The 25,920-nt window shown below is 43.3% G+C and overlaps 1 long non-coding RNA gene across 2 annotated transcripts; it reads left to right on the top strand.

Annotated features, from left to right (window-relative positions):
• LOC140116631 (uncharacterized) lies at positions 1-21,517 on the top strand. 2 transcript variants are annotated; one of them, XR_011852870.1, is made up of 3 exons: positions 1-81; positions 20,609-20,652; positions 21,433-21,517. It is a non-coding gene; the product is annotated as an uncharacterized lncRNA (long non-coding RNA). The 2 variants fall into 2 exon arrangements; XR_011852869.1 differs by lacking the exon at positions 1-81 and adding an exon at positions 20,487-20,530.
• The last annotated feature ends 4,403 nt before the right edge of the window (positions 21,518-25,920 follow it).

Genomic DNA, 25,920 nt, shown 5'->3' with positions numbered 1-25,920 from the left:
CACCGTTCAACTTCCGGTCATGCGCCGCTGACCGGACAAGACGCTAATGGATCTTCAATTCACATATGGACTGCATATAAGGTGAGACATGCTCATCTAGGGCTCTATACCCCTGAGGAAGTTGCCCTCCTTGGCGACGAAACGCGTGGGGAGCCCAGTGCCCCTGTCCCTACTTACCTCCCATCATCCCATGCTGGTCTGCTTGGGGTAACCTTCCATTTCTTTATCCTGTATGTCTTTGATTTGTCACGCTTACCAGCATATCGATAGCAATCTTTACCGTAGGTCACGATTACTGTTTTTCTCCAGCCTTGGAGATACGGAGCATTGCTTAGATCTCTATGCACATAGCACTTTTGGCACTTTATACCTATGTCATTTTCAGGCAGAGAACTCCGGGGAGGTATTATATCACTATTTAGTGATTGACAGTGGGCAGTTACGGTGTACCTACACCAGGTCACTGTACATTGTTTTTGGTATGTACATTTTTGTATTTTAAATGTTTTTAGAGCATTGGTTATTGTCTGTCGTGTACTAATAAAATTTGATGATTGTTTTTGCACTCATGAGCCCCTTTGAATGCATTCTTTTTCTTTTGCTTTGGTTAGTATTATAATTTCGGTTATCAGTTTCTTTTTTTTGGGGGGGGGGGATTCAATAATTTAGGAAAAATTTGAAAAAAATTACAATTTTCAAAGTTTCAAATGTTCTACTTTTTAGACAAAATGTCATTTTGTTGAAACCCTTTGCCATTGGTCTTCTTTTTATTTCCATAATTTGTTTTACATTTCAATTTTTTTTACTGATTTGAGAAGATTTCAAGTTTTAGTAGCAACTTCTTAGATTTTCAAAAGATTTGAAAAAAGCTAAATTTTTGGAGACCAATTCAGTTTGGAAGTGCCTTATAAGACGGGGGCGTGGCCAAATGCCGAGCTAGGAGGACGCATACCGGCGAGCTCCCGGGATCCTGACCTCCATCCTGACAATTGGATAGCCATCCGTGGCTGTACTCACCTGGGCACCTGGCACAGTCTTCCCTGGCACCTGAGGGACGGAGTGGCACCTGCCGTTTGGAGCTCCAGCCGTGACGGGTGACAGGCCCGGAGTCCGGACGCCGTTCCAGAGGTCGGGGAGCACGTGAGGCTGAACCCTGCCGCTGCCTGTGCCTGCGCCCCTGCAATCCAGGTCCCGGTGCAGCGTTTGGTGCGTTGTCGGGCCTCCCGTCCGGGACTTGGGGCGGCCGCGGTGGTGTGGCGCGTGCTACACGTGGCGCGCCGGCGCCATTGCAGATTTGGCGCGCCTCCTCCTCCTGCTCTACAGGCGCTGCCTGAGCGTCTGCGCCTCCTTCCGGGACCCGGCGGCAGGTGAAGTGTCGGTCCTTTGGCCCGGGATTGAAGGCGGCCGCTGCTCTGCTGCGTGGAGTGTGCGGCAAGTGGCGCGCCGGCGCCATTGTGGAGTGGGCACACTTCCTCCCCCTGCCTTCCAGGCGCTGCCGCCATCCGATACTCTGAGGGAAAGCTCAAGGTCCACTGCCTCGGGGTCCTCTCTCACTGGAGCAGCTGCTGCTGAGAGGTAGGCTGCCTGTCTGCTACCCTGGCCACAGAGCCTCTCCTGACATAACCCATTCTTGTCAGGTCAGAAGAGAACTCCCTGACCCCCCCCCCCCTGTCCTCATCACTATCTGGCACTGAAGGGGTTACTTCTACTTCCACTATACTAAAGAGAACTCAGTTTTAGACCTTCTGCCGCCTACCCTGTTGAGTCCTTAGTGACTGTCTGTTTCAATCCTCCTTGAAAGCTTACTGGGATACTGGTGCTGTATGCTTGTAATTCACACAGATAGTATAATGGGCAACAGGAGGAGAACAGCTAAACAAAGTAAGGCGCCATCAGGAGCCTCCGCGCCGCCATCCGATGACGAATCTGTTCCTGGAGACCCCCTGTACCATTCCCTGGACCCCCTGGATAACCAGGCTTGCTCCACCTCACAAGCTGTTTTAGCACAAATACAATCTAATGCGGCAAGGAAGTTGGGCAGGTTTTCACGTGCTCAGCCTAGCTCTCCTCAAGGGTCTCCTGGTCCCTCACCCTCCATGTTTGATGGTTCTCAGAGCCCATTGCAACCTGACGATCCGGAGGACATCCCTATGGACCCATCTGATGTGCTCGATAAGAAATTTGCTGAGGTGTTAGCGGCCATTAACTCCTGCCAATCTAAGCTAGTTAACAAGGTGGATGAACTCCGCCAGGACTTTGTCATCCTGAGACATGACGTCCATAAAGCTAAGGAGCGGATAACCGAGACGGAGCGCCGCATTTCTGATGTTGAAGATGTCCAGAGACCAATGCCCGCTCAGATTACTGATTTACAACGTCAGATGGCTGCCGCTGCAGACAGGGCGGATGACTTTGAGAATCGCCTAAGGCGCAACAATATAAGAGTTGTTGGTCTCCCCGAGAAAGCTGAGGGTCACGATCCAGTTGCCTTTTTTGAAAAATGGATGAAGGACTTGCTTCCTGCAGAGACTTTCTCCCAGTTTTTCACGGTAGAAAGGGCCCATAGAGTCCCATCTCGCCCTGGCCCTCCGGGGGGAAATCCTAGGCCTTTCCTGGTCAGATTGCTACATTTTAGGGATAGGGACGCAATCCTGCGAGCGGTTAGAGGCAAAGGGGAGATCCTCTTGGGTAATAGCAGAATAGCATTTTACCCCGATTTTTCTGCTGCGGTGCGGAAGCAGCGTACTCATTTTAATGAGGTTCGTAGTCGTCTGAGGGATAAGGGGTACAAATACTCGATGATTTTCCCTGCACGTCTCCGTGTGATAGATGGTCAGAGGACCCGGTTTTTCACCTCCCCGTCCGAAGCCATGCACTGGGTGGACTCAGCCTCTAGGGCTCCTGGAAGTGCTAGGGCAGCCCCTCCTCCCTGACCAGGGGCTGGAGTGTCTTAAAGTTTTCCCTCTTAGTCAAGAGGACCTGCGTGTCATAACTGGGGTCCTAGTTCTAATATAGCTATGCAGATATGTCACACAATACTTCAGGGTGGGTGCCTCTGCCCCCCCCCCCCTTAGTAAATTGTTGGGATATTCCCTCTATACTGTGCTTCAGCGATAGGTGCTATCCATCATTTACTTCCTATTCCCCTAACTGTAGGGGTCAGGCTCCCGGGATAAGCAGTTTTTGGGTTTATCCTAGTTAGGGACCACAGTTCCTGGTAGTTAGATAGTTCGAGGGTATAGGTCTGCACTTAAGTTGTTAGAGTGTTAGACAGGGGGTTGTTTCTAATGTATAATTGGGATACAGGTTTGCATGTGTTAATGCTTTCTTATGTGTTTATTGTGGTAAAGTTGGGTGTGTGTGTGTACGCATGGTTGTTTGTGTCTATGTCCTCTCCACTTCTCTTTGCAGGTTCCAATTCTCCAACCCTCCAGCCAGACCCATATCCCCCCTCATTTTTTTTATGGCGCCAATTAAAGTAATGAGCTGGAACGTTAGAGGGCTAAATTCTAAATTTAAAAGAGCTATAATTTTGGATACCATTAAAAAACAGTCTCCTCATATAGTCTGTATACAGGAGACGCACCTTACAGGACAAAAAATTCTATCACTAAAACGTGCCTGGGTAGCTAGGGGTTACCACTCCTCATACTCAGTGTATGCAAGAGGTGTCTCTATACTTGTATCTAAATCCCTTCCAATAGAGGTGTTACAGGTGGCCATTGACCATTTTGGCCGCTTTGTCGTATTGCATTGCTCCTTATGGGGGTCCTCCTTCACCATTGCCTCAGTGTACGTCCCTCCTCCTTTTGATACTGGTCCATTACAAGCACTGACAGATAAATTGGCAGCCATGCCCCCGGGTCCATTAATATGTATAGGGGATTTTAATGCGGTGCCTGATCCATCTCTGGATCGCACTAGTGGTGTAGACCCTGCATCAACTCGATTAAATGAATGGATAATGTCCCTTAGCCTGAAAGATCTCTGGAGGGGGAAATATCCTTTGGAAAAAGAGTATACCTTTTATTCCTCAGTGCACAGGACGTTTTCTCGAATAGACCTGGCGTTAGGCTCTCCTGACGTGCTCCCCATGGTTGACTCTATCTTCCACTGCCCCCGTAGTGTCTCGGACCACTCCGCTTTGTTTCTCACTCTACTGATTGGCCCTCCCTGTGATTCTCGAATTTGGCGCCTGCACCCTGCATGGCTCTCTTCCCCTACAGTGCAGATGAAAATGCAGACAGATCATAATGAATTTTGGGAAACACATCATGATCATCCAGACCCACTGCTACTATGGGACTCATACAAGTCCTCTACGAGGGGGGCGATCATCTCTGGGGTGGCGGGGCATAGGAGGGTTTTGGGTGATAAGGAGAGAGGATTGACCTCTATACTACGGGATGCTGAAAAAAGATACCTAGAGAATCCCAGTGGGGACAATAAGAGGGCCTGGGCGCAGGTGCAGCGGGAACACCTTGCTCTGGCCAAAGAACGCACTAGCAAACGCCTTCTGGCTTCTGAAGCCTCAGTTTTTGAATTTGGGGACAAAAATGGTAAGTTACTTGCATACCTCTCCAGGGCGGAACGACCGTGTGCATCAGTCCCCTTTATAGCGGATGCGAATGGGGCCTTGGTACATGATCCTAACTCAATAAATAAGGTGTTTAAGGAATTTTATTCTTCCCTGTACAGTCCTAGCATATCTACCTCGGCTGCCGAAATGGATGCCTTTTTGGATGACCTTCCTCTGTGGCGCTTAACACCTGCTCAATCACTAGAACTAGACTCCCCTATCTCAGCAGAGGAGGTGGAATTAGCTATTCAGTCTCTTCCGACAGGTAAGACACCTGGTTTAGACGGGTTGGGGGGAGAATGGTATAGGAGTAGATGTGAATTCTTGGCCCCTAAGCTGCTTGAAGTCTTTAACACAGCCCTGGAGCATGGCTCACTGCCTTCCTCTATGAGAGAAGCTTTAATAGTAGTTCTCCCGAAGCCCGGGAAAGACCCTTCTTTCCCTGACTCCTACCGACCTATTTCTCTCCTTAACACCGACGTAAAAATCCTAGCCAAAATCTTGTCAACAAGACTGAATAAGGTGATTCTGTCACTGGTGCATCCGGATCAGACGGGGTTCATGCCCGGCAGGGGAACGGATATTAATATTCAGAGATTATTCCTAAATATAGAAGCAGCTGCGGGCTCTCCTGATCCTGGCTTTGTTCTATCACTTGACAACTGCAAGGCCTTCGACTCTGTCGAGTGGCCATATCTATGGGCCATACTGGCTAAAATGAGAATAGGCCCTAGATTCCTGGCCCTTGTCCAGCTTCTATATCAGGGTCTGACAGCCAGGGTCAGAACTAACCTGAATGTGTCTGCTCCCTTCCCCATGGGCCGGGGCACCAGGCAGGGCTGCCCGTTGTCCCCGTTACTTTTTGCATTGGCCATTGAGCCCCTTGCTGTGGCTATTCGCCTTTCTGATGACATTGTTGGATTGGTAAGAGGGACGATCATGGAGAAGGTTTCGCTATATGCGGACGACACCTTGGTATACCTGGGAGATGTGGGGGCTTCCCTAGTGTCCCTTCTTTCCCTAATTGACAGATTTGGTTCCATCTCAGGCCTACGGGTAAATTGGGATAAGTCAGTCCTCTTCCCTTTATCCGGAAATACCAGTCTTAATCTATCTATCCCCCTGCAGGTAGTATCTAGCTTTAGATATCTTGGTGTTAGGGTGTCCCGCAGGGTCCAGGATTATGTTGCATTAAATATTGACCCCCTGATAACAGACACAGAGAAACGGTTGCAAGCATGGTCCTCATTACCCATATCCCTATATGGTCGCATAAATATTTTTAAAATGATTTATCTACCAAAATTCTTATATCTACTTCACTCCTGCCCGGTACTACTTCCCAAACTAATATTTAAACGTATAGACAGTATTTTAAGAACTTTTTATTGGCAAGGGACCAGCCCACGTTTTAGTCTGGCCGTGCTACAGGCTCCTAGATCCCGGGGTGGATTAGCGGCACCTGACCTATACCTTTACTATTTGGCATCCCAACTTGTCTACGCACAGTGGTGGATCGACATAGATAGGGGGAATGCAGCTACTGCTTTGGCAGGGTCTCTGATGGGGTCATATGAAGCTCTTACGAACCTTCTATATAGGTACAAATCCCCGGCCTCAATCCCAATTCCCTTGCGTACCGTAGCTGTATGCTGGAGAAGAGCCCAATTGCTAGTCAGCCCCTCCTCCCCCCCTCCAGTGTCTCCCAGATCTCCCATTTGGTTAAACCCTTGGTTTCCACACCTTCTCTCCCTACCTGGGTGGACGATGTGGGGGGCTGCAGGTGTCAAGTTCATGGGTCAATTGTTATCCTCGAACTCTGAGCTACTCTCTCTTAGTGAACTGCGGGAGAAATTTTCCCTGCCCCCCATGGCGTCCTTTCACTATTCCCAACTGAGGCACGCCTTTAAGGCCCAGTTTGGGTCCACTAAACTGTCCACTGAATTCACTAAACTGGAAACCCTGCTAGGAACCCCTGATCTATCAAAAACCCTCACACAAGTGTACACTGTTCTGCAAGCACAGGGAGTTAGACCATTTGATCGGGCTCAGGTGCGCTGGAAGGAGGATATCCCAGACCTCTCAGAAGAAGAATGGGGGGAAGTTGAGCACTCTTACTTTGACTCAGTGGTGAGCGCTAGGGATTTCCTAGTACAAACAAAATTCCTTCACAGAATTTATTACACCCCGGTAAGACTTAATCGTATGGGGGCTAGACAGGACGATAACTGCTTCAGATGTCAGGGAGCCTGTGGTTCTTTCCTACACTGTGTATGGGCCTGTCCCAGGGTCAGTGCCTTTTGGACAGAAGTGCTAACCTTCCTCAACAGTCATTTTGGCTTTCCCCATATAGCCAACCCCAAGGTTTGCCTTTTGGGAATAATAAATGAGGTCATTGGTGGCCATTATGACAGGATCTTCTTTAGACTCGTTCTGTACTATGCGCGTAAGGTGGTGATTATGTCCTGGAAGGATTGTGACCCCCCTCCCCTGCAGAAATGGATATCGCTGGTCAACAAGGTTATCCCTATGTATTACTCTGTATACAATAACAGACAATGCCCTCAAAAATTTGAATTTATTTGGTCTAGATGGAACATGAACTCTAACACTGCGGTGTAAAGTAACTATCAAAAACGAATTCCTTTGTCTGGCTCGAACCCCATGCGAAGAGGGTGGTGTATTGTGTTGTTAGTGTTTTGTCTTTGTGTGTCTGCATGAATGGGTGCCTGAATGTTTGTTCATTAAGTTCCGACTGCGGCGTTTACATGCTGTATATGTACTGATGTGGTCATCTATTTCTGATACTAGAATGCCATTTGACCGATTGCGTTATCTGCCTATGCTGTTTTGCTATCTTTAAGTATTACTACGCTGCGCCGTAGTCTAATGTTTTAAGGTGTTATTGTTGAATTTAAAAATGAAAAATTCATAAATAAAATCTTTTAAAAAAAAATGGAAGTGCCTTATAAATGCTTATGTACTATATACCCCCACAAGTAATGCCATTTTCTGAACCTATTCAAATCAGCATTTGAGAAGTCTGTTAACCATTTAAATCTTTCTCTGGAAGCAAACAAAGATGGATTGGAAATTTTGAATAAGATTATTCTCATTTAGCCCTAAAATGGACACATTCAGAAGGTATTTGAGGTAAACAAGCATCCCAAATTTTTTTCCCTGATTCTTCTGAGTACAGCAATACCAGACATGAGGATGTCAACTGCTGTTTCGTCACACAGCGATGTCCAGAACAGAGTTCGTACCATGAGGTACAATAGAAAACTCCCAAAGATATCACCATTTGGGAAACGAGACCCCTCAAAGAATTTATCTGGGGTTGGGGGGTGGGCATTTTAACCCCCAACATGCTGGCCAAAATCTAATGCAAAGTAAATGGTGTCGACTAAAAAATGCGTTTTTAACTCAAAAATGTAATTTTAAGTGCCTAATATATTGGGGCACATTTACTTACCCGGTCCAGTCGCGATCCAGCGGCGCGTTCTCTGCTCTGGATTCGGGTCCGGCCGGGATTTATGAATGTAGTTCTTCCGCCGTCCACCAGGTGGCGCTGCTGCGCTGAAAGTCATCTCATCGCGCCGGAATGCACCACCTCGGACCAGGTGAAGGTAAGCGCTCCCCAAGCGACACTTTTTCGGTTTTTAAATGCGGCGGTTTTTCCGAATACGTCGGGTTTTCGTTCGGCCACGCCCCCCGATTTCCGTCGCGCGCATGCCGGCGCCGATGCGCCACAATCCGATCGCGTGCGCCACAATCTCTGGGCAATTCAGGTACAATCGGCGCAAATCGGAAATATTCGGGTAACACGTCGGGAAAACGCGAATCGGGCCCTTAGTAAATGACCCCCATTGTGTACCACCCATGCCACTTTAGACAAACACCCCAAAAATCATTCTTTAGGTTGTCCCGAGTATCGAAATACCACTCATGTGCCAAAACTTGACAGGCTGGGCACACAGCAGAGCTGAGAAGGGAAGGAGTGAAATTTTGCTTTTGGAGCACCCTTGTCACTAGACTAGTGTTGGGGTGCCCCTGAGGTACCAGTACAATAGAAACCCCATGAGTAATGACCCCATTTTAGCAAAGGGCACCCCTCAAAGAATTTATTTAGGGTTGTATGAGCATTTTAACCCATAAGACCCTAGCTCAAATGTAACACATTGTTGGTGTCGAGTAAAATTTGCTTTGCAATTTCTCTAAATTTGTCATTGTAGTGTCAAAAGTATTTTGCCCAATTCATGGCACTGGAGACAAACACCCCAAAAATCATCATGCAGGTTTTCTTGGGTACGTGGCAATAATCTACAAGATGGAGACACGGCAGTGCTCGGAAGAGAATGGCATTTGGAGTTCCGCTATTTACATTTTTTTGGCACCATAAAACATTTGTAGATGCCCTTAGGGATCAGTACAGTAGAAACCTCTGAGAATTAGAGGTCACTACACACCCCTCCATGAATTAATCTAGGGGTGTAGTGAGCACGGGTGGACCCTAAGGATGATGCATAATGGATAGTGCATAGTACAAAATATCCATTATGTCATCTTGTGCCCAATCTTGCCACGGGAGACAAACACCCCAAAAATCATGATACGACCTCTCTCTTGTCCTTGTACCTAGGCACTTTAGAAGGACCAGATACTCCAGCACTACTATGAAAGCGTTTCTCAGGGGTTCATCAGAGTTGCTTTATGAGGACAAGGTACACAAATAAAATGTCTCCACACTCGTCTCCACTAGCAGACTTCATATCGGAGGCCATATAATTATATACCTTCAAGTCAGTATATGTCTTCTGTGGGGGACGGCAATGACAAACCACTTAATGGACAGCAGGATTATAGTTGAAACTGTGCATTTATTCCAGAAAAAACAGCAGTATCACACAAAACATCAAATAAAATCCTTGCCTGTCCGGCTCTAACTAAACATTCGGCCACCCTCACTAGCCACTGGAGGGCTTCTCCCTGCCAGCATGGAAAAAACTTTCAGCAACCCTGTGTCACTCACGTGTGGCTCTCACACAGTCCAGCTTCTGTGTCTCCAGGTAGAGAGAACTGCTCCACATCCTTCTTTAAGGGATTGCACACCTGGTGCATTGTTATACCCATTAGAATCTGGAAGCTTTGGTCTGGTGATCACACTTCTGTCTCCACTACAGCAATTAGAGTCCTGTACCAGGTCTTCCAAGAGACCAACACATGGAAAACAGCTTCTAGTTTGACCAAATTCACATTCTGGTCGCTGTAATACACATGGACACTAATTTTCACTCCAATTCAATAGTGACCTTGTCACACTATGCAGAACAACACAGAACAACGCCCGCTTCTCCACACAACACCCGCTCCTTCACACAATGCCCTTTCCTCCACGCCTGCTCCTCCAATCAACGCCGGTGCCTCCAACCAACGCCTGTTCCTCCACACACCACCTGTTCATCCACACAACGCCTGCTGCTCCAACCAACGCCTGCTGCTCCAACCAATGCCTGCTACTCCAACCAACGCCTGTTCCTCCACACGCCTGCTCCTCCACGCAACACCTGCTCCTCCACGCAACGCCTGCTCCTCCACGCAACGCCTGTTCCTCCACACAACGCCTGTTCCTCCACACAACGCCTGTTCCTCCAAACAATGCCTGCTCCTGCACACAACCCCTATTCCTCCAACCAATGTCTGTTTTTCCACACAACGCCTGCTCCTCCACACAACGCCTGCTCCTCCACACAACGCCTGCTCCTCCACAGAACGCCTACTCCTACACAGAACGCCTACTTCTACACAGAATGCCTGCTCCTCCACGCTCCGCCTGTTCCTCCACAGAACTCCTACTCCTCCACGCCACTCCTAATCCTCTACGCTACTACAACTCCTCCACGCTACTTCTATTAACAGATCGCACTTGAGCGGTTCTGGGGGATAGGGAAAATTGACAATGGGGGGGAGTAATAGTGGGGGTCATTTACTAAGGGCCCGATCCGCGTTTTCCCAACGTGTTACCCGAATATTTCCGATTTGCAACGATTTCCCCCAGGATTTTGGCGCACGCACGCGACGGAAATCGGGGGGCGTGGCCATACGAAAACCCAATGGATTCGGGGTACAGTAAAGGGACAGATTACTAGCACAACTCTCTCCAACATCACCAATCACAAAATGGCGATATTGGAGAATGTTGGGCTAGAAAGATCTGCCCAAAAATTCTCACAGATCGCTGGCATTGGCCAGTTTGCATTGACTGGCCAATGGCGTCGATCGACGTCACAGGTCCAATCAGATTGGTCCTGTGATGTCATCAGAGGGGTGTTGGCTGGTGATGCCGACACCTCCCACCGAGGTGTCACCCTGTCTCGCGACAGGGTGATGTCCAAAGTCCAAGTAGCGCTCACATCTGTTATATCGGACTCTGAGCGTTATGTCACTGTGCTCAGCATCCGAAATATCGGATGTGGAGCATGAACAGGTTAATAATTTGTGTGTGTGTTTTTACTTTATATGTCCCCTATGAGGTCATAATAGACCCCTCGGAGACATTTTCACTTTGTTTTTTTTCTTTCACAAGTTTTTCCCCTGTAACTAAGGCATCTATAAGAGCCTCAGTTACAGGGGAAATGCCCACCTGTCACTGGGGACTCTGATCAGAGCTGTACTGGGTCTATTTAGTGACCGCTCAGTCTATTGGACCAGCGGCGGCGCCGGCTCAGCTCCTTTGCATCGCGCTCATTCAGCACGATGCACAGAGGAGCGGAGAAGCGGTAATGAACTGAGTCTTGCTCCTGCGATTAGCATGGGAGCAGCAGAAAACTGCAGTGACGTCTAAAGACGTTGCTGCAGACTCCGGACCTGCACGCGCTGACGTGGGTGCAGATCCGAAACGAGTTAAGATTTTCTGGTAATATTCTGAAGCCGTTTTTTTTCATCCTAGCGGACACAGCCATATATACTAATTCCTTGTGTGCTTCCCATAGCGCCTCCGAGAGGGGAGAGTGCCCTTCTCTCTCATTGAAAGCGTGGATGGCGGCCCTAATCTGCTCCCAAAATGTAGGATCCTTGATCAGTGATACATTTAACTGCCATCTACAAATTTTAGTGAGCAGCAATGAGCGTGTGAGGGCTACAGAGTCCGGAGCATGGTCCGACCATGAGTGCAATGTCTGCTGAACCAAGGCTATAATATTACCAAAAAAGTAATCAATGCGGGTGTGACAACTGTGGGAATGTGAAAAAAATTAGAAAGAACATTCGCCTGGGTGATCGATTCTCCAAAGATCGTATAGGGAGTGTAACCTAATAAGCTTACGAAATTCCCTAGCTACTCGCTCTTGTGTCGCATAGATAGGTGATCCATTGTTGTCAAGAAGATCATATTAAAATCTCCACCTATCAACAAGGCTGCTGGAGGGAGTGTCTGCAACTTGCGTAAAACCCTTCGCAGGAAGGGGATTTGGGCCGTATTAGGTGCATAGATATTACATAGTATAATCAGGTTTCCTCTCAGTGTCCCTTCTAAAATGATATAACTCCCCTGTGGGTCCAAGTGCGGGATAGAGACTATCACAGGATATGTATTGATGAGAATGCTTAGGTCATGCTTACCCACCACAGTATGAATTTGAAAACAGCACCAACCGTTACTTGCCGGAGGCAATCTTCCACATTCACAGCTCCGAGAAGAAGGGGAGAGCATAAGGTTAGGGAAGACAAAGACAAAATATTGACACAGACAAACATACAGGGGCACATTTACTTACCCGTCCGGAGGAGTTTCCGAAAATGCATTGTTCAACGACAATGCACTGTGCCGTGATTCACTAAGATTGTGTGCCCGATATCCTGTATGTGTCACTTCCACGCTCAGGTCCGCAGGAGTTCACGATCTTCTTCCTGGTGTATGTAAGTGCATTGCTTGCAACACAATTTTAATCTTGAATTTGGGGGTCAGTCCGACTCATTTCTGTTGCATGAAAGCTGGTGTCATGGCGCGAAAATCCAATCGCGTGCAACACAATCCCCTTCTAAATACCTGTCCCAACTGCGCAAATCCCGAATGCCATGAACTCTCCGACGGAAATGCGATCTGCGGACCCTTAGTAAATAAGCCCCACAGAGCCATAGGCTCCCAGTCTTGGGGAATCTTTCCAGGGGCCAATCGTCCTATAACGTACTAACAGTGTCCCATAAAGAAAAAAACTACACTGACCCAGTTCCCCTAAGGATGAGGAGTATACCATTAGCCGACAAGATCAGAGGTAACCATCTGCCCCCCCCCCTCCGACAATAAGGCATATTATGAAGAGGAAACCTCCATCAGTGCTAAACCACCACTATATAGTTATAGCAACATGAAACCTGACAGGAAAGGAAGAAATAATGCAGTATTAGTTATATAGCATGAACAATGACAATTTTACTCAGCAAGTCTATTAAAACTCTGTAAGGGAGCCTATCCCCGACACAATGGGTGGAGGGAATGTGTTTCATGTATTTTTGGAAATTGAATGCTGACCACATCCATTACAAATGTAATGAGAAGTGGGTGAAGAAAAAAAATAAAACATCAAAGTAGAATTTGTCATATAATCCTTGTGTAATACAAAGGTACACTTATTTAATGGGGTCAATGACATTTAAATAATTGTTTTAAAAGTAGGGAAGACAAAAATAGGTTAGAGTCAAAAATATGTATCTGATGATGTGGGTGAGGTAGATGAAAGAACAAACACTTTTTTCTTCTGAAATATATATGTAGAATGTTATAAATATAGCTGAAACATTATCTTCTTTGATGTATTTTAGAAATGTATAGAAATTTTAGAAATGTAGAATGTTAAGTTATTATTGATATGCTTCTGTCGTAAAATTACAATTGTATGTGTAACATATGACTTCCATTAGTTGAAATTGGGTTGTTTTGATATAAAGCCCATATATTCCGGCAAGCCCTGTTCAGAATTTGTAGGACAGTTTCAGAACTTATTGCAACAAATCAGTGATCCTCAATCACCAGGCCGTATTACAAGACTGGGCTGTAGAACACCCAACCCTGGACTGCGAATGTTCTCTTCTCAGTTCTCTTCTTTGGCTGTTAATCATTTTGTGGCCGAGAATAAAACTGAGAAGAAGACTGCTGTGGGGCATTAGACAAAGGTGAATATCTGATTTTTTTTACACAGTCACTTGTCACTTTCACTTTGTCACTTTCTTGTAGATGCTTTTACATGTATATGGGTGATAGTTTGTTAACGGGGCCAGATTTACACTGTTCGTCACCAACAATCCCCACAGTGGGGATTGTTGGTGATGAACAGTGTAAATCTGGCCCCGTTAGCAAACTATCACCCATATGTCACCCATATACATGTAAAAGAATCTGCAAGACCTGAAGTTTGTATGCTATAGGCCATGGATTGTAGGATCAAGTAAGAGAAGGTCATGCAGTGCTGCATGGATAAAAAGGAGCTCATGGGTTTACAGGCCAAAGAAAGCATAAATTATGGGGTATAATCCATGTGGCAAACTTTAAAGGGAAATCATTACAGCTGATTGATCCAGCACTTGAATTAAAAATGTTTCTTCTTTTTATTCAATCATCATAAAAATTTTTTACAGCATACAGTGGTATCCATAGACTCTTCATCATGGCTATCGTATACTACAAATTGTTTCACATTTAAAATAAACCGAAACCAGTGGGAAGCTGTGTATGTCACAATAGGAAGAAAAAACACATCCACTAGTTGCAATAATATAATGTTACAAATGATATTTCTCTAATATATATAGAATAAATCATCTTTTTTGTTCAGACCCATAGGAAATCATGTTTTTAACTCAAAAATCCAAAATCCAATGCCGTAACAAGTAAAGGAATTGATTTGTCTGTTGTGAACTTCAACAAAATGTCTAGCAGCTCCTGATATGCCAGTACTTTTTTTCTCAATATCGGATATGTGCTCTGCTATTCTTGTTTTCATTTTACGAATGGTGCTGCTGACATGACATATTTTTTATCGCAGCATGTGCACTCTATAACATAACCAATATAGCAGGTATCACAATTGATAAACGACTTGATATTAAATATTTTTTCTTTATTATCAAAAGTTTTTTTCTTTAATGTATACTGGCATATGTTACACCTACTACCTCCACATGCATGAAAACCCTTTGTGGACAACCAAGTGTTCATTCCCAAATAATTGCTGTCACTATAATAGCTAGGAGACAGGATGGATCCCAAAGAATTACCTCTCCCAGCCACACATTGGAAGCCTTAACTAAGATTGTCTCTGAGAATATTATCTTTGTTTAACATGGGAATATAATTGTGTAGAGAAAACCAAATTAACAGAATGATCCTTAATTTTCTTTTGTTTTCTTAAAAAATGTTTTTGTGTTTTATCTTTTGTACAAGATTTTGCCCATTTCAACATCCAACTTTATAGCCTCTCTTTTTTAGGTTTTCATCTATTTTTCACATTATTTCTGGAAGACATCATTACTTGTACAATTTCTCCTAGCTCTTATGTACTCTCCTATGGGTATGGCTTTATTGTATTTGATGGGTGGCAACTGCTGGCATCCAAATATTACCTGCTATGGGTTTTGTATAGGTAGATGTCTCTACTTTGTCAATATCTTTGTTCACATATAGTGTTATATCCAAAAAATGTACTTTATCAAAAAAAAACACCTCTCATGTAAACCACAAATTGTAGTGGTTCTGATTGATGTATTTCAAAAAAATTTCAAAAGTAGAAGCATCTCCTCTCCACACTAATAACACATCGTCTTTGAGTCTACTATAATGGACAATGTAATAAAAAAAAGGAGTAGTAGAGGTGTATATGAAATTCTTCTCCCACCATAACCTCACAAGGTTTGCCATAGAGGGGGAGAACTTCGACCCCATAGGGGCGCCTTCAATTTTTAAGAAATATTCATCATTGAACAAAAAGTAATTGTGCTTTAACAAATAATCTATTGCCAAGAGAAGGAATTCTTTTTTGTTATTATAATAAACATATATTTTATCAAGTGAAAGCGTACATATTCTAGTGCGATGTTATGTGGTATGCCTGAATATAAGGAGACCACATCACTTGTGGCCCACTTATTGTCAGGCTGCCAGTAATAAGTTATGGGGTGATGGCTAGTAAAAAATGGGTACATTGGAGCGCAGGTTGGCAAGGAGAGGACATGTTAAAAGTGGGGGACATGGAGCTTTGGGACAGAAAAAGAAGGGGGCTTGATTATGCAGGATGGAAGAAAAGAGGCACCTTTTGGTGCAGGTTTGAGAAAGAGGGGGCTGGTGACCAGGAATGATAAAGGGGGACTTGCAGATGCTGGCTGGAGAAGCATGGAGAGAAACATAGAAGTGTAGGCCTGCTAGCTGCTTGTGAAACTGTGGGGGATATAGACAGCACTGGAAACTGCAGAGGTGGGCATTAACCCATTTCTTTTAAAGACCACAAGTGTTGTGCACGATAGAAGGATTTTGCCTTGATTATGAAACCTAGTAACCTCTTTCCACTTGCACTGCTGCAAATGTATGTTTTTTGGAAAACACAGCAAGTACATAGTTTTTATGAAGAACCTGTATTGCGTTCTGCTTGTGGTAAAAACACCATCAAGTTTTCTTTAACCCTTTAGGAATTTATATTGTTTGTGGGAGAGAGGCATCTTGTCTGCCTACTATATTTACCAAAATGGTACACTGTCAAGTCAAAAGTTGTTTTAATACAAATTCTATAATAATCATTCATTTTTAGGAATGCAGAATATAGTTACAATGATGGTTATGTAAAATCAACACAGCTTGTTATTCATCATTCTGTAGTGAACTTAAGGGTTTACAGGTGAGCAGCTCATACCCTGTGTAATTGACCGCCATCCTAAATACTATAAACTGGATGTAAATCTGCACAGTAACACACACACTATCACTGCTGATAAGGCATCATTCTTAATTGATTCGAACGAAGTGGAATTCGGTCCAAAATTAATGGAAAATTCGATTTGTCACAAATCCGAAGTTTACGCTGATTTGTGGAAACAAAGTTTCTTTAGCTAAATGGCTGCAAGCACAACGTGTTACATGGGGAAGAGAACTCTGGGAAGGAGAAAGGAACACCCTCAATGACATCTGCAGACCTGTAAGCCAATCAGTGAATGGCAGGCTTATGTGATGTCACACAGCCCTATAAAAACTGTCAGCTATTTGCAATCTCGCCATTTCACACTGCATGTGCTGTCTGTAGCGTCGAGCTGCTTCTACTGTACTGTGCTGTAGCGATTTCTGCTCCAATCCCAGGGTGTGCGTTTAGGGGGTTCTGTATACATCAAATAGCAGTTCTTTTTTGTTACTGAAGCCACTAGGAAGAAATCTGTTTAATATCCACACAGCTGCTGTAGTGATTTATGCTCCTCTCCCAAGGTGTCTGTTGTGGGGTATCTGGATAAAGCAAATTCCCATACTTTTGTGTTGCTAAAGTTGAGAGCAAGAAATACGTGTCAAATCCACAAAGTTTATACAGTGATTTTCGCTCCAATTACAGGGTGTCTGTTGTGGGGTATCTGGATAACTCAAATTCCCATACTTTTCTGTTGCTAAAGTTGAGAGCAAGAAATATGTGTCAAATCCACAAAGTTTATACAGTGATTTTCGGCGGTGTGGCAGCTTTTTGTTAAGACTCTGGTGTCTTAACAAAAAGCTGCCACACCGCCGAAAATCACTGCCGAGCATTTGTATATGTAGAATCTGCAGGCAGAAAGTGAAGCGTGGCCAGGGAGCTACCGCTGGCACCACGGCCCTGCTTCAACACATGCAGCGTCACCATCTATTGGTCTGGGAGAAACGTGGAACAGATGTGGTGGTCCATCCTGCCGTTGCAGCAACAGCAGCAGCATCTAGTAGCACACATGCCATTTCAGCCAGTCAGAGACTCCACCTCTGCCGAAGTGAGCTGTTTGTCTTTGACATCATCTCCCGGTCCAGATGCTCCTGCTCCTCGCTATGCATGGCGGCAGCAGTCATTGAGCGAGGCGATTAAAAGGAGACAACTGTATGAGTCCAGCCATTCTGCAGCAGCTGACCGTGCTCTTGTCTAAGTTGTTGGTACTGCAGTCTCTCCCTCTCCAAGTCGTGGACTCTGCACCCTTCAGATAACTTATGGCTTGTGCCAAACTGAGGTGGAGAGTTCCAAGCCGCAATTTTATTTCCAAAAAGGCAGTGCCAGCCCTTCACAAATATGTAAAACAGAAGGTGGGCCAGTCCTTGAGCTTATCGTGTGGAGCTGTAACTACGGTAAGGGCCAGTACATTTCCTTTACGGCCCACTGGGTGAATGTGCCACACCAACTTGAACAAGAGACGCCACTTTCTCCTCCACGTTGTTAAACTACTGCTCCTGCGCCAGTGCATGGCACAGGGGTGTCACGCAGTTATACACCTGGTTTGCCTGGGCGAACAAAGTCACATAGGGGAGGAAATGCTCCGCGTCATGCAACAAGAAATGAATCTGTGACTTTCTCCCCGACAACTGAAAATCGTAACCATGGTGACAGACAATGGGAGGAACATGGTGTCCGCACTGCACCGAGGAGGGATGCCCCATGCCCCCTGAATGGCGCACATGTTCAATTTGGTTGTCAACAGGTTCCTCAAGTCTTCCACCCATCTGCAAGACATTCTAACAATGGCCAAGAAACTGTGCACGCACTTTAGCCATTCTTACAAAGCCAAGCACACCTTCCTCGAGTTGCAGTGTCAGAATGGCCCGCCTCAACATAGTCTGATATGCAATGTTTCCACCCGTTGGAATTACAGCCTCCATATGTTAGACTGCCTGTATGAACAGAGAAAAACCATTATTGATTTTTTGATGAGGCAAGCGGACTGGAGTACTTCCCTGTGTAACTTTGATGTCATCCACTGGCAGCTCATGTGTGACAACTGCCATTTGCTCAGGCCCTTTGAAGAGGCCACGTTATTTGTCAGTAGCCAGGACTGCGGGATGAATAATGTCATTCCACTGCTTCATGTCCTGGAACTGATGCTGCAAAATCTTTCTGTTCAGGGCACTGGAGAAGTGGAGACTACATCTCATGGCCTGAACTGGTGGGGGCTGAAACTGGAGGAGGAGGAGGAGGACAATGGAGCACAAGCATAGTCTGGTGAAATGGTTTTTCCACTCATGTTACAAGAGAGAAGGAGCAGGAACATATGGAGGAGGTAGAGTATGAGGCAGAGGACCCAGAAGCACCATGGCAGTGTACAGTGGAGATGGAGGCTGGGAGCCCCTCAGAGTCACAGATGGTATCATTGTGCCACTCTGTGGCTTACCAGGTTGCTGCAACCTCCACATTGTATCATTGTGCCACTCTGTGGGCTCCTGCTGCTCCTGCTGACGCCACCTCCACACTATATCATTTTGCCACTCTGTGGCTTACAAGGTTGCCGCAACCTCCACACTGTATCATTGTGCCACTCTGTGGGCTCCTCCTGCTGCTGCTGACACCACCTCCACACTGTATTATTGTGCCACTCTGTGGCTTACAAGGTTGCCGCAACCTCCACACTGTATCATTGTGCCACTCTGTGGGCTCCTCCTGCTGCTGCTGACGCCACCTCCACACTGTATTATTGTGCCACTCTGTCGCTCACCAGGTTGTCGCCACCTCCACACTGTATCATTGTGCCACTCCATGGGCTGCTGCTGCTGACACCACCTCCACACTATATCATTGTGCCACTCTGTGGCTTACCAGGTTGCCGCCACCTCCATACTATATCATTGTGCCACTCTGTGGGCTCCTGCTGCTGCTGCTGACGCCACCTCCACACTGTATCATTGTTCCACTCTGTGGCTTACCAGGTTGCCGCCACCTCCACATTGTATCATTGTGCCACTCTGTGGCTTACCAGGTTGCCACCACCTCCACACTGTATCATTGTGCCACTCTGTGGGCTCCTGCTTCTGCTGACGCCACCTCCACACTGTATCATTGTGCCACTCTGTGGGCTCCTGCGGCTGCTGCTGCTGATGCTACCTTCACAGTGTATCATTGTGCCACTCTGTGGCTTAACAGGTTACCACCACCTCAACACTGTATCATTGTGCCACTCTGTGGCTTCCCAGGTTTCTGCCAAAGTGATTGCATCATCATCTCCTGCAGAGAAAAACTCTCCTGCTACAAGAAGTGGGGAAGCAAGAGCTTAAGGAGCCATAGAGGGGGCAGAGCTTCATTATTATAATGTTGTATCTGTTTTATTAGCTATCCATAGCCTTATCCTCCAGCTTAATCATTTTGGAATCTTGCAACTCTATGTCCGGGGCAGGGGCATGTGAATGGACCACAGAAACCCAGCTAGGAGAGTTATCATAAAGCATGAGTGACTGCACCCTGCACTTAAAAAGCAAATAGGGTCTTCATAGTTTGGCATCCCAGCTTCAGTTTCACCTTTTCTGCTTTGAGAAGGAGTATCCTTGGCAATCTGGTTAACATGAAATTCAGTGTGCTGTAATATATACATTATATCTGTTCTATTTGCAATGATTATATTAATGTTGCCATAATCTAAATACTGATATCAGAATAAAAACTCAATATAGCCCGTATTTTATAAAAACAATCTCTGTATAATTGCTTCTTCATACCTCAGAATCTGAATGATGAAATAACAAATGTCATACACCCTAGTCAATTCAATTTATTTGATCTTGTGCTGTACAACACATGATTTAATGATCCTTTGGTAACATAATTTAAAGGCTAGTTATTTAAATATTTTGGCTGTAGGGTATTTTGTGAAATCTGAGACTGATACTAACGTAAAAGGTTGATGCTACATGAGTATACATTTTAGCAAGTCGCCTTTAGGTGGAGGGAGCGTTTAGTACTATTTGTACTATTCCAGTTATCCCAGGTGTGGTCACAAATACTGATTGGTGAAATGTTTTAAGTAAATGTTTTCATCTTGCTAAGAATTTAAGTCCTATTCCAGATGAACAAGTGACACTGACCGGTTACACGTACAACTGAAACAAGGTAAGGGATGTGGGCAAAGCCTTATCTTACCTTTGCATGCAAAGTGCTGAACATTTGTACATTTTCTGTTAATCCTGCACATTAATTTTATGAAACAAAATGTTTGTAAAAAATAATATTGCTGTAAGGATTTAAATATTTAGAATAGAAATGAAATTTCAACTTAATTTTCAACTTTAAATATGACTTGACTTCTTTTTGCAGAGTCTTTTGCCACAAACTACTAAGCAATATGTAATGTAATAATTGAGAATTTTGGGGGGATAAGAGGCATGGTCTGCCTGTCATTTATTCATTTATTTTTTTGTGCTTTTTTTGGCTACGATGTTAACAGAAATCTGTGGTCAGGGCTGTGACTAGACATACATGGTCTATATTAAAATTTTCATATGTTTATATGAGGTAATCTGATCTAGGTAGCGTCATAGATAGACACTGAGAAATATCAATTAATATGAAGATGGAAAAATAGGTATATGCATAAATAAAAAATAGAGATAGCTGAAAATATATGAAAAGATTTTTCGCTGCAGTACTTGTTTTTCAGTTTTTTTCTTATTTAAGCATTTTTGTGGCATTTAAATTATTGGAGCTCAGAGAAGAGAAAATCAATCAACTGCCCTTGGTGGCTTGTCAGTTCAAGGACATTTTCTAACCGTGTAATAAACTCTTTCCAATTTATATAGGATTTAGTTTTTTATATGGACTGAATATTTTGATCATATTAATATTACAATTATTACAATTTCGTAAATGTAGATGTCTCTGTTTCTTTTACAGGGGTGAGCAAACAGTATGAGGGCAATTAACTTCTTGCTGGGGGCCGTTACCCTGGCTATCTGCATCAATGCATGTCTTTCACAAAGTAAGTGGTTCATATGGATTATCTATATTTTTTATTGTTGTCTCTGAAACAATTACTGACAGTAGTTCCCGTGTAATGTCTCAGCTTTAAATATTTATCATAACTTTGACAATGAGGTTACTTATTAGTACATCATAAATATGAGTATTATAGACTAATATTATGGAATTATGATATTTTCATGTTGTACAATATTGTATTAATAGTTTTTCTTTTTACTTTGTTTTTCAGACTTTACTTCATGTGAGTATTGAAAATGTGTCTGCCTATAAACTAATGGTTAAAAATCCAATTTTTTAAAATATACTACAATTTGTTTTACAGTATATATAAATTTCTTTGAGGCAACCACATAAAGTGGTTTTTATACCACTGAACTAACAGCCTAAGGTAATATGGTTTATAGCATTCCCCGTTTGTGTTAAAACTGCCTGTATCTCCAGCTCTGCAGCACTCACAACCACAATCCTGATTGGATTTGAAAGATGAGGTTCTCATCTGTGCTATGATACCATGTACTATTGGTAGCTACTGTAGAGCTACAGCCACAAAAAGTGAGGCATCTCAGGATACAGTGACACTTTTAAGCTCGTTTATATATGCATTTTCAGTGTTTAAATGGCTAGATAAAACATAAAAGAGGGAATCCTAAAATAATATGTCAGTGGCTTAGGAGATGGGTATGTTTGTGTTGACAAACTCAAAAAACTTCTATAAAAAAGATTGGATTTAAAAAGAAAATGATATTTCATATCTAACTTAGGGTGCTGTATGTTTAGTGGTGTAATAGCTGATGACAGGTGCTCTTTAACCATAGATAGTGGCATTAAGAAGGATGATTTTCTAAAAAGAGCAAGAAGACTAGAATAAATACTCACAGTATAGCAAAAGTCACTGAAAAGCTGTTCTGGATGATGGTGTGTTCAAGTTTTCTGATCTATGGTGACCTGTAGCTAATTGCACGTTTACTAATAGCTAATATACTGTGATTAATTCTTTAATATATCAAATTTATTATAAAGGTACAATGGGTCCTTAATAAAGCTCAAAAAGGTATTAAGGCAGAAAAAAGCTCTACTACTCCTGACCACAAGGGCACCAGTTATGGCAATAGGATGAGTTCTATTGTTATCTACTGTTTTTACAATGTCCAGCTCCCCTGAAGGAGGCAGAGGCAGGGATATTTCCATCTGAATTGTGAATGCCTAAAATGGGATTAACACTTTAACTTTCTGATTCTGTTTCCCAGAAACACCTCAAATGTCCCTGCGTTGTTTATGGCATTGCAGCTCATCTTAATTGAAGTTAATTGAGTTTAACTGCAAAACCATACACAACCCATGGATCTTGGTGGTGCTATATTAGGGAGAAAGCAGCAGTGCTCCTTTTTTGTAAGGACCCATTAAAAATACAGATTAACATAAAAGCCAAAAAATCTTACCTGGGTTCTCTAGTTATCAAGGAGCTTGGCAGCAGTACTTCAAATCCAGCATCATCACCATATATCAAAACTGCACCTAGCAAACTTTTTGTGGAAAGTCGTCTACCTGTAATGGAGCTACCAATTTATTAAATATTATGGAAGGTAATATCTTGAGCTTGTATCAATTTACCTGAGGTGATCTGTTTTACATATTCATACATGTGTACAAAAAAAAATGATTATAAATTCTAAGACCTCTTAATAAAACTTGGGGGCATACGTTATCCTTATAATAAATCACCAGTGAGATCAGTGAGGATTCCAGCTCTTGGTAACCCCTCCCCCATGAACTATTTGAAGGAATCTTAGAATAACAAGAGACAATTGGGCAAACCTAGTATCTAGTATGTGAACAGTATGCACTCTGTGAGACTATAGTTTCTTAGGTCCACCAGAATAAATGATAATAATATAAAATGAAATAATATGGAGCATTCAGCCTGACGGCTGGGGTTTACTTATGGGTACGCCAACTGGAGAAACATTTGGTATTCTGGTGGGTCAGTCTTAACCCAAGCATGCTGTGTAAACAAAGAAGAGTACTTAAAGGGGTTGTCCACTTTCAGAATATAATTGATATGGTTTGTGTAAGAAACAGTTACAATACAATTTTCCATTTTCTGTATCAATTCCTCATGATTTTCTAGAACACTGCTTGCTATACTTCTATAGAAAGCTTCTAAGGTTACTTCCACTAGATAGAAATCCATTTTCATGTCATGTGATGGACATTCAGGTGCATGTGCCATTAATATCACACAGAGGATATTTGGAAAATAATTTATATAATTTATATATATTATTTTAAAATAATTTATATATGTTGTGCTGCACAGTGTCACATCAGCCAATTGGAAAAGGCAAGGTCCCCTTTATTATTTGAATATCTCTCTTTATAGCATAATCAGTCAAATATCCTTCATTATAGCAACCTTGCTAAGAGACTGTAGTGAGACAGGCTTGGTTCCAGTGCACGGGTGGCACGGGTGGAGATCAAAGTCTCCAACAGTATACAGCGGTGTACTGCCATTTATTATCAGATACATAGAAAAAATATTGTTCCTTAAAATAGCTTTTACAGATGGATATATAAAGTGGGGAGTTTGAGACCAAACTCCATTTCAGATGTTTTCTGTGATGAATATTTTATCCTTATCTACGTCTAAAACTCCCTCTTTTCATTTATAAAAACAAGTCCTAATTATGTTAAGATAACTAGCATAAATAATATAAATGCGGTCATGTCAGTTGCTTATTCCATGGCACAACTACTTCTCATAGTGTGTAAACAGATTGACATATTTGGATGCACACATTTCTATATGATATATCTTAACATAGTCATATTTAGATCTTGTCTTACACTATCTGAATATCATCAGCACAATCTTGTCAATGGTGATATTTTTTTTTAAGCTGAATATACTGATTTCCCTGATGGAGCTATTTAGCTAAGCCCGTCATAGATATTACAAATTATGATGCAGCGATTCTTCACAATTAAATACATAAATTGTCATTTCCATTATATATTAGCACATGCACATTATTAATTTTATTTAAGTAATTGTCTTAAGAAATTGTCAATCAAATTAGATCACATATACTGAGGGAAAGCACCGACTTACATTATTCCCTGCTGACAGTGGGTGAACAACTGTGCCACACACCGCTGTATTGTACAAGCCAGGAGGCACTTACTGTGGAGACTCTGCTTCAGTCCGGTGTATCTGATAATACCTGGAGGGCAGTACACGCTGCGGCGCCACTGTATACATTGGAGACTTTGATCTCCTTCACACGGGTAAGGACTGTCTGTCTCCCTACAATGCCTTAGCAAGGTTTCTATAAAAGAGGGGATTTTGTTAATTATACTATAAAGGAGAGATATCTAAATAATAACGGGGACAATATAAGACAATGTGACTGTGATACTGTGCAGTAGAACAAATACAGGTGCTTCACAGAATTGTGATATATTCTTCTATGAACTATTGTAAGATATAATTTATCTTTAAATACAAAGTCAAAAATAAATATCAAATAATAAAATATCACAACCTACAGCCCCCCCCCCCCCGGCCTCACATCTTTTCCCATTTGTACATAAGTATCACAGAGAGCAAACAGAGCCTTGTGATACCAATGGTTCATGCATCACATGACCATGGACAGATTCTATCCACTGGAAGTAAACATAGAAGCTTTCTATAGAAGGACAGCAAGCAGAGATCTAGAGAACCATGAGGAAATGATACAAAAAGTATACAGGCAGTCCCCGGGTTACATACAAGATAGGGTCTGGAGGTTTGTTCTTAAGTTGAATTTGTATGTAAGTCGAAACTGTATATTTTATAATGGAAGTTCTAGACAATTTTTTTTCTTTTGCCCCAGTGACAATTGGAGTTTCAAAATTTTTGGTGTAATTGGACCAAGAATTATCAATAAAGCTTCATTACAGACACCTTACACCTGATCATTGCAGCCTGGGACTATAGTAAAGCATCCAGAGAGCTTCACCAGAGGTCACATGGGGCAGAGGGGTCCGTCTGTAACTATGGGTTGTCTGTAAGTCGGGTGTCCTTAAGTAGGGGACCGCCTGTATAAGAAAATTGTATAACTTTTCCTTACATACACAACATCAATTATTTGCTTAAAGTGTACAACCCCTTTAATGCTCACCTATTCAAATCAACAGGGGTCTATAGTCTGAAAATATAATGTCAGTAGTTTGAAGATTCCCTTAACAATAACAGAGAAAATCTTAAAATGAAACCTACCATAACCTATCTACCTACTAAGGTAGATATGATGGTAGGTTCCTGCTTTAATTCTCACCCCAATTGTGTTTTTCAATTTAGTAATTTCACATAAAAATGTGATCTATGTTATGTAAATGATGGGCAGAGGCTTCTGGGGG

Source organism: Engystomops pustulosus, chromosome 2 (assembly GCF_040894005.1).
Source record: "Engystomops pustulosus chromosome 2, aEngPut4.maternal, whole genome shotgun sequence".
Taxonomy (NCBI): Eukaryota; Metazoa; Chordata; class Amphibia; order Anura; family Leptodactylidae; genus Engystomops; species Engystomops pustulosus.
Note: the sequence above shows the minus strand (reverse complement) of the source record. Positions and strands in the feature narration are given on the sequence as shown.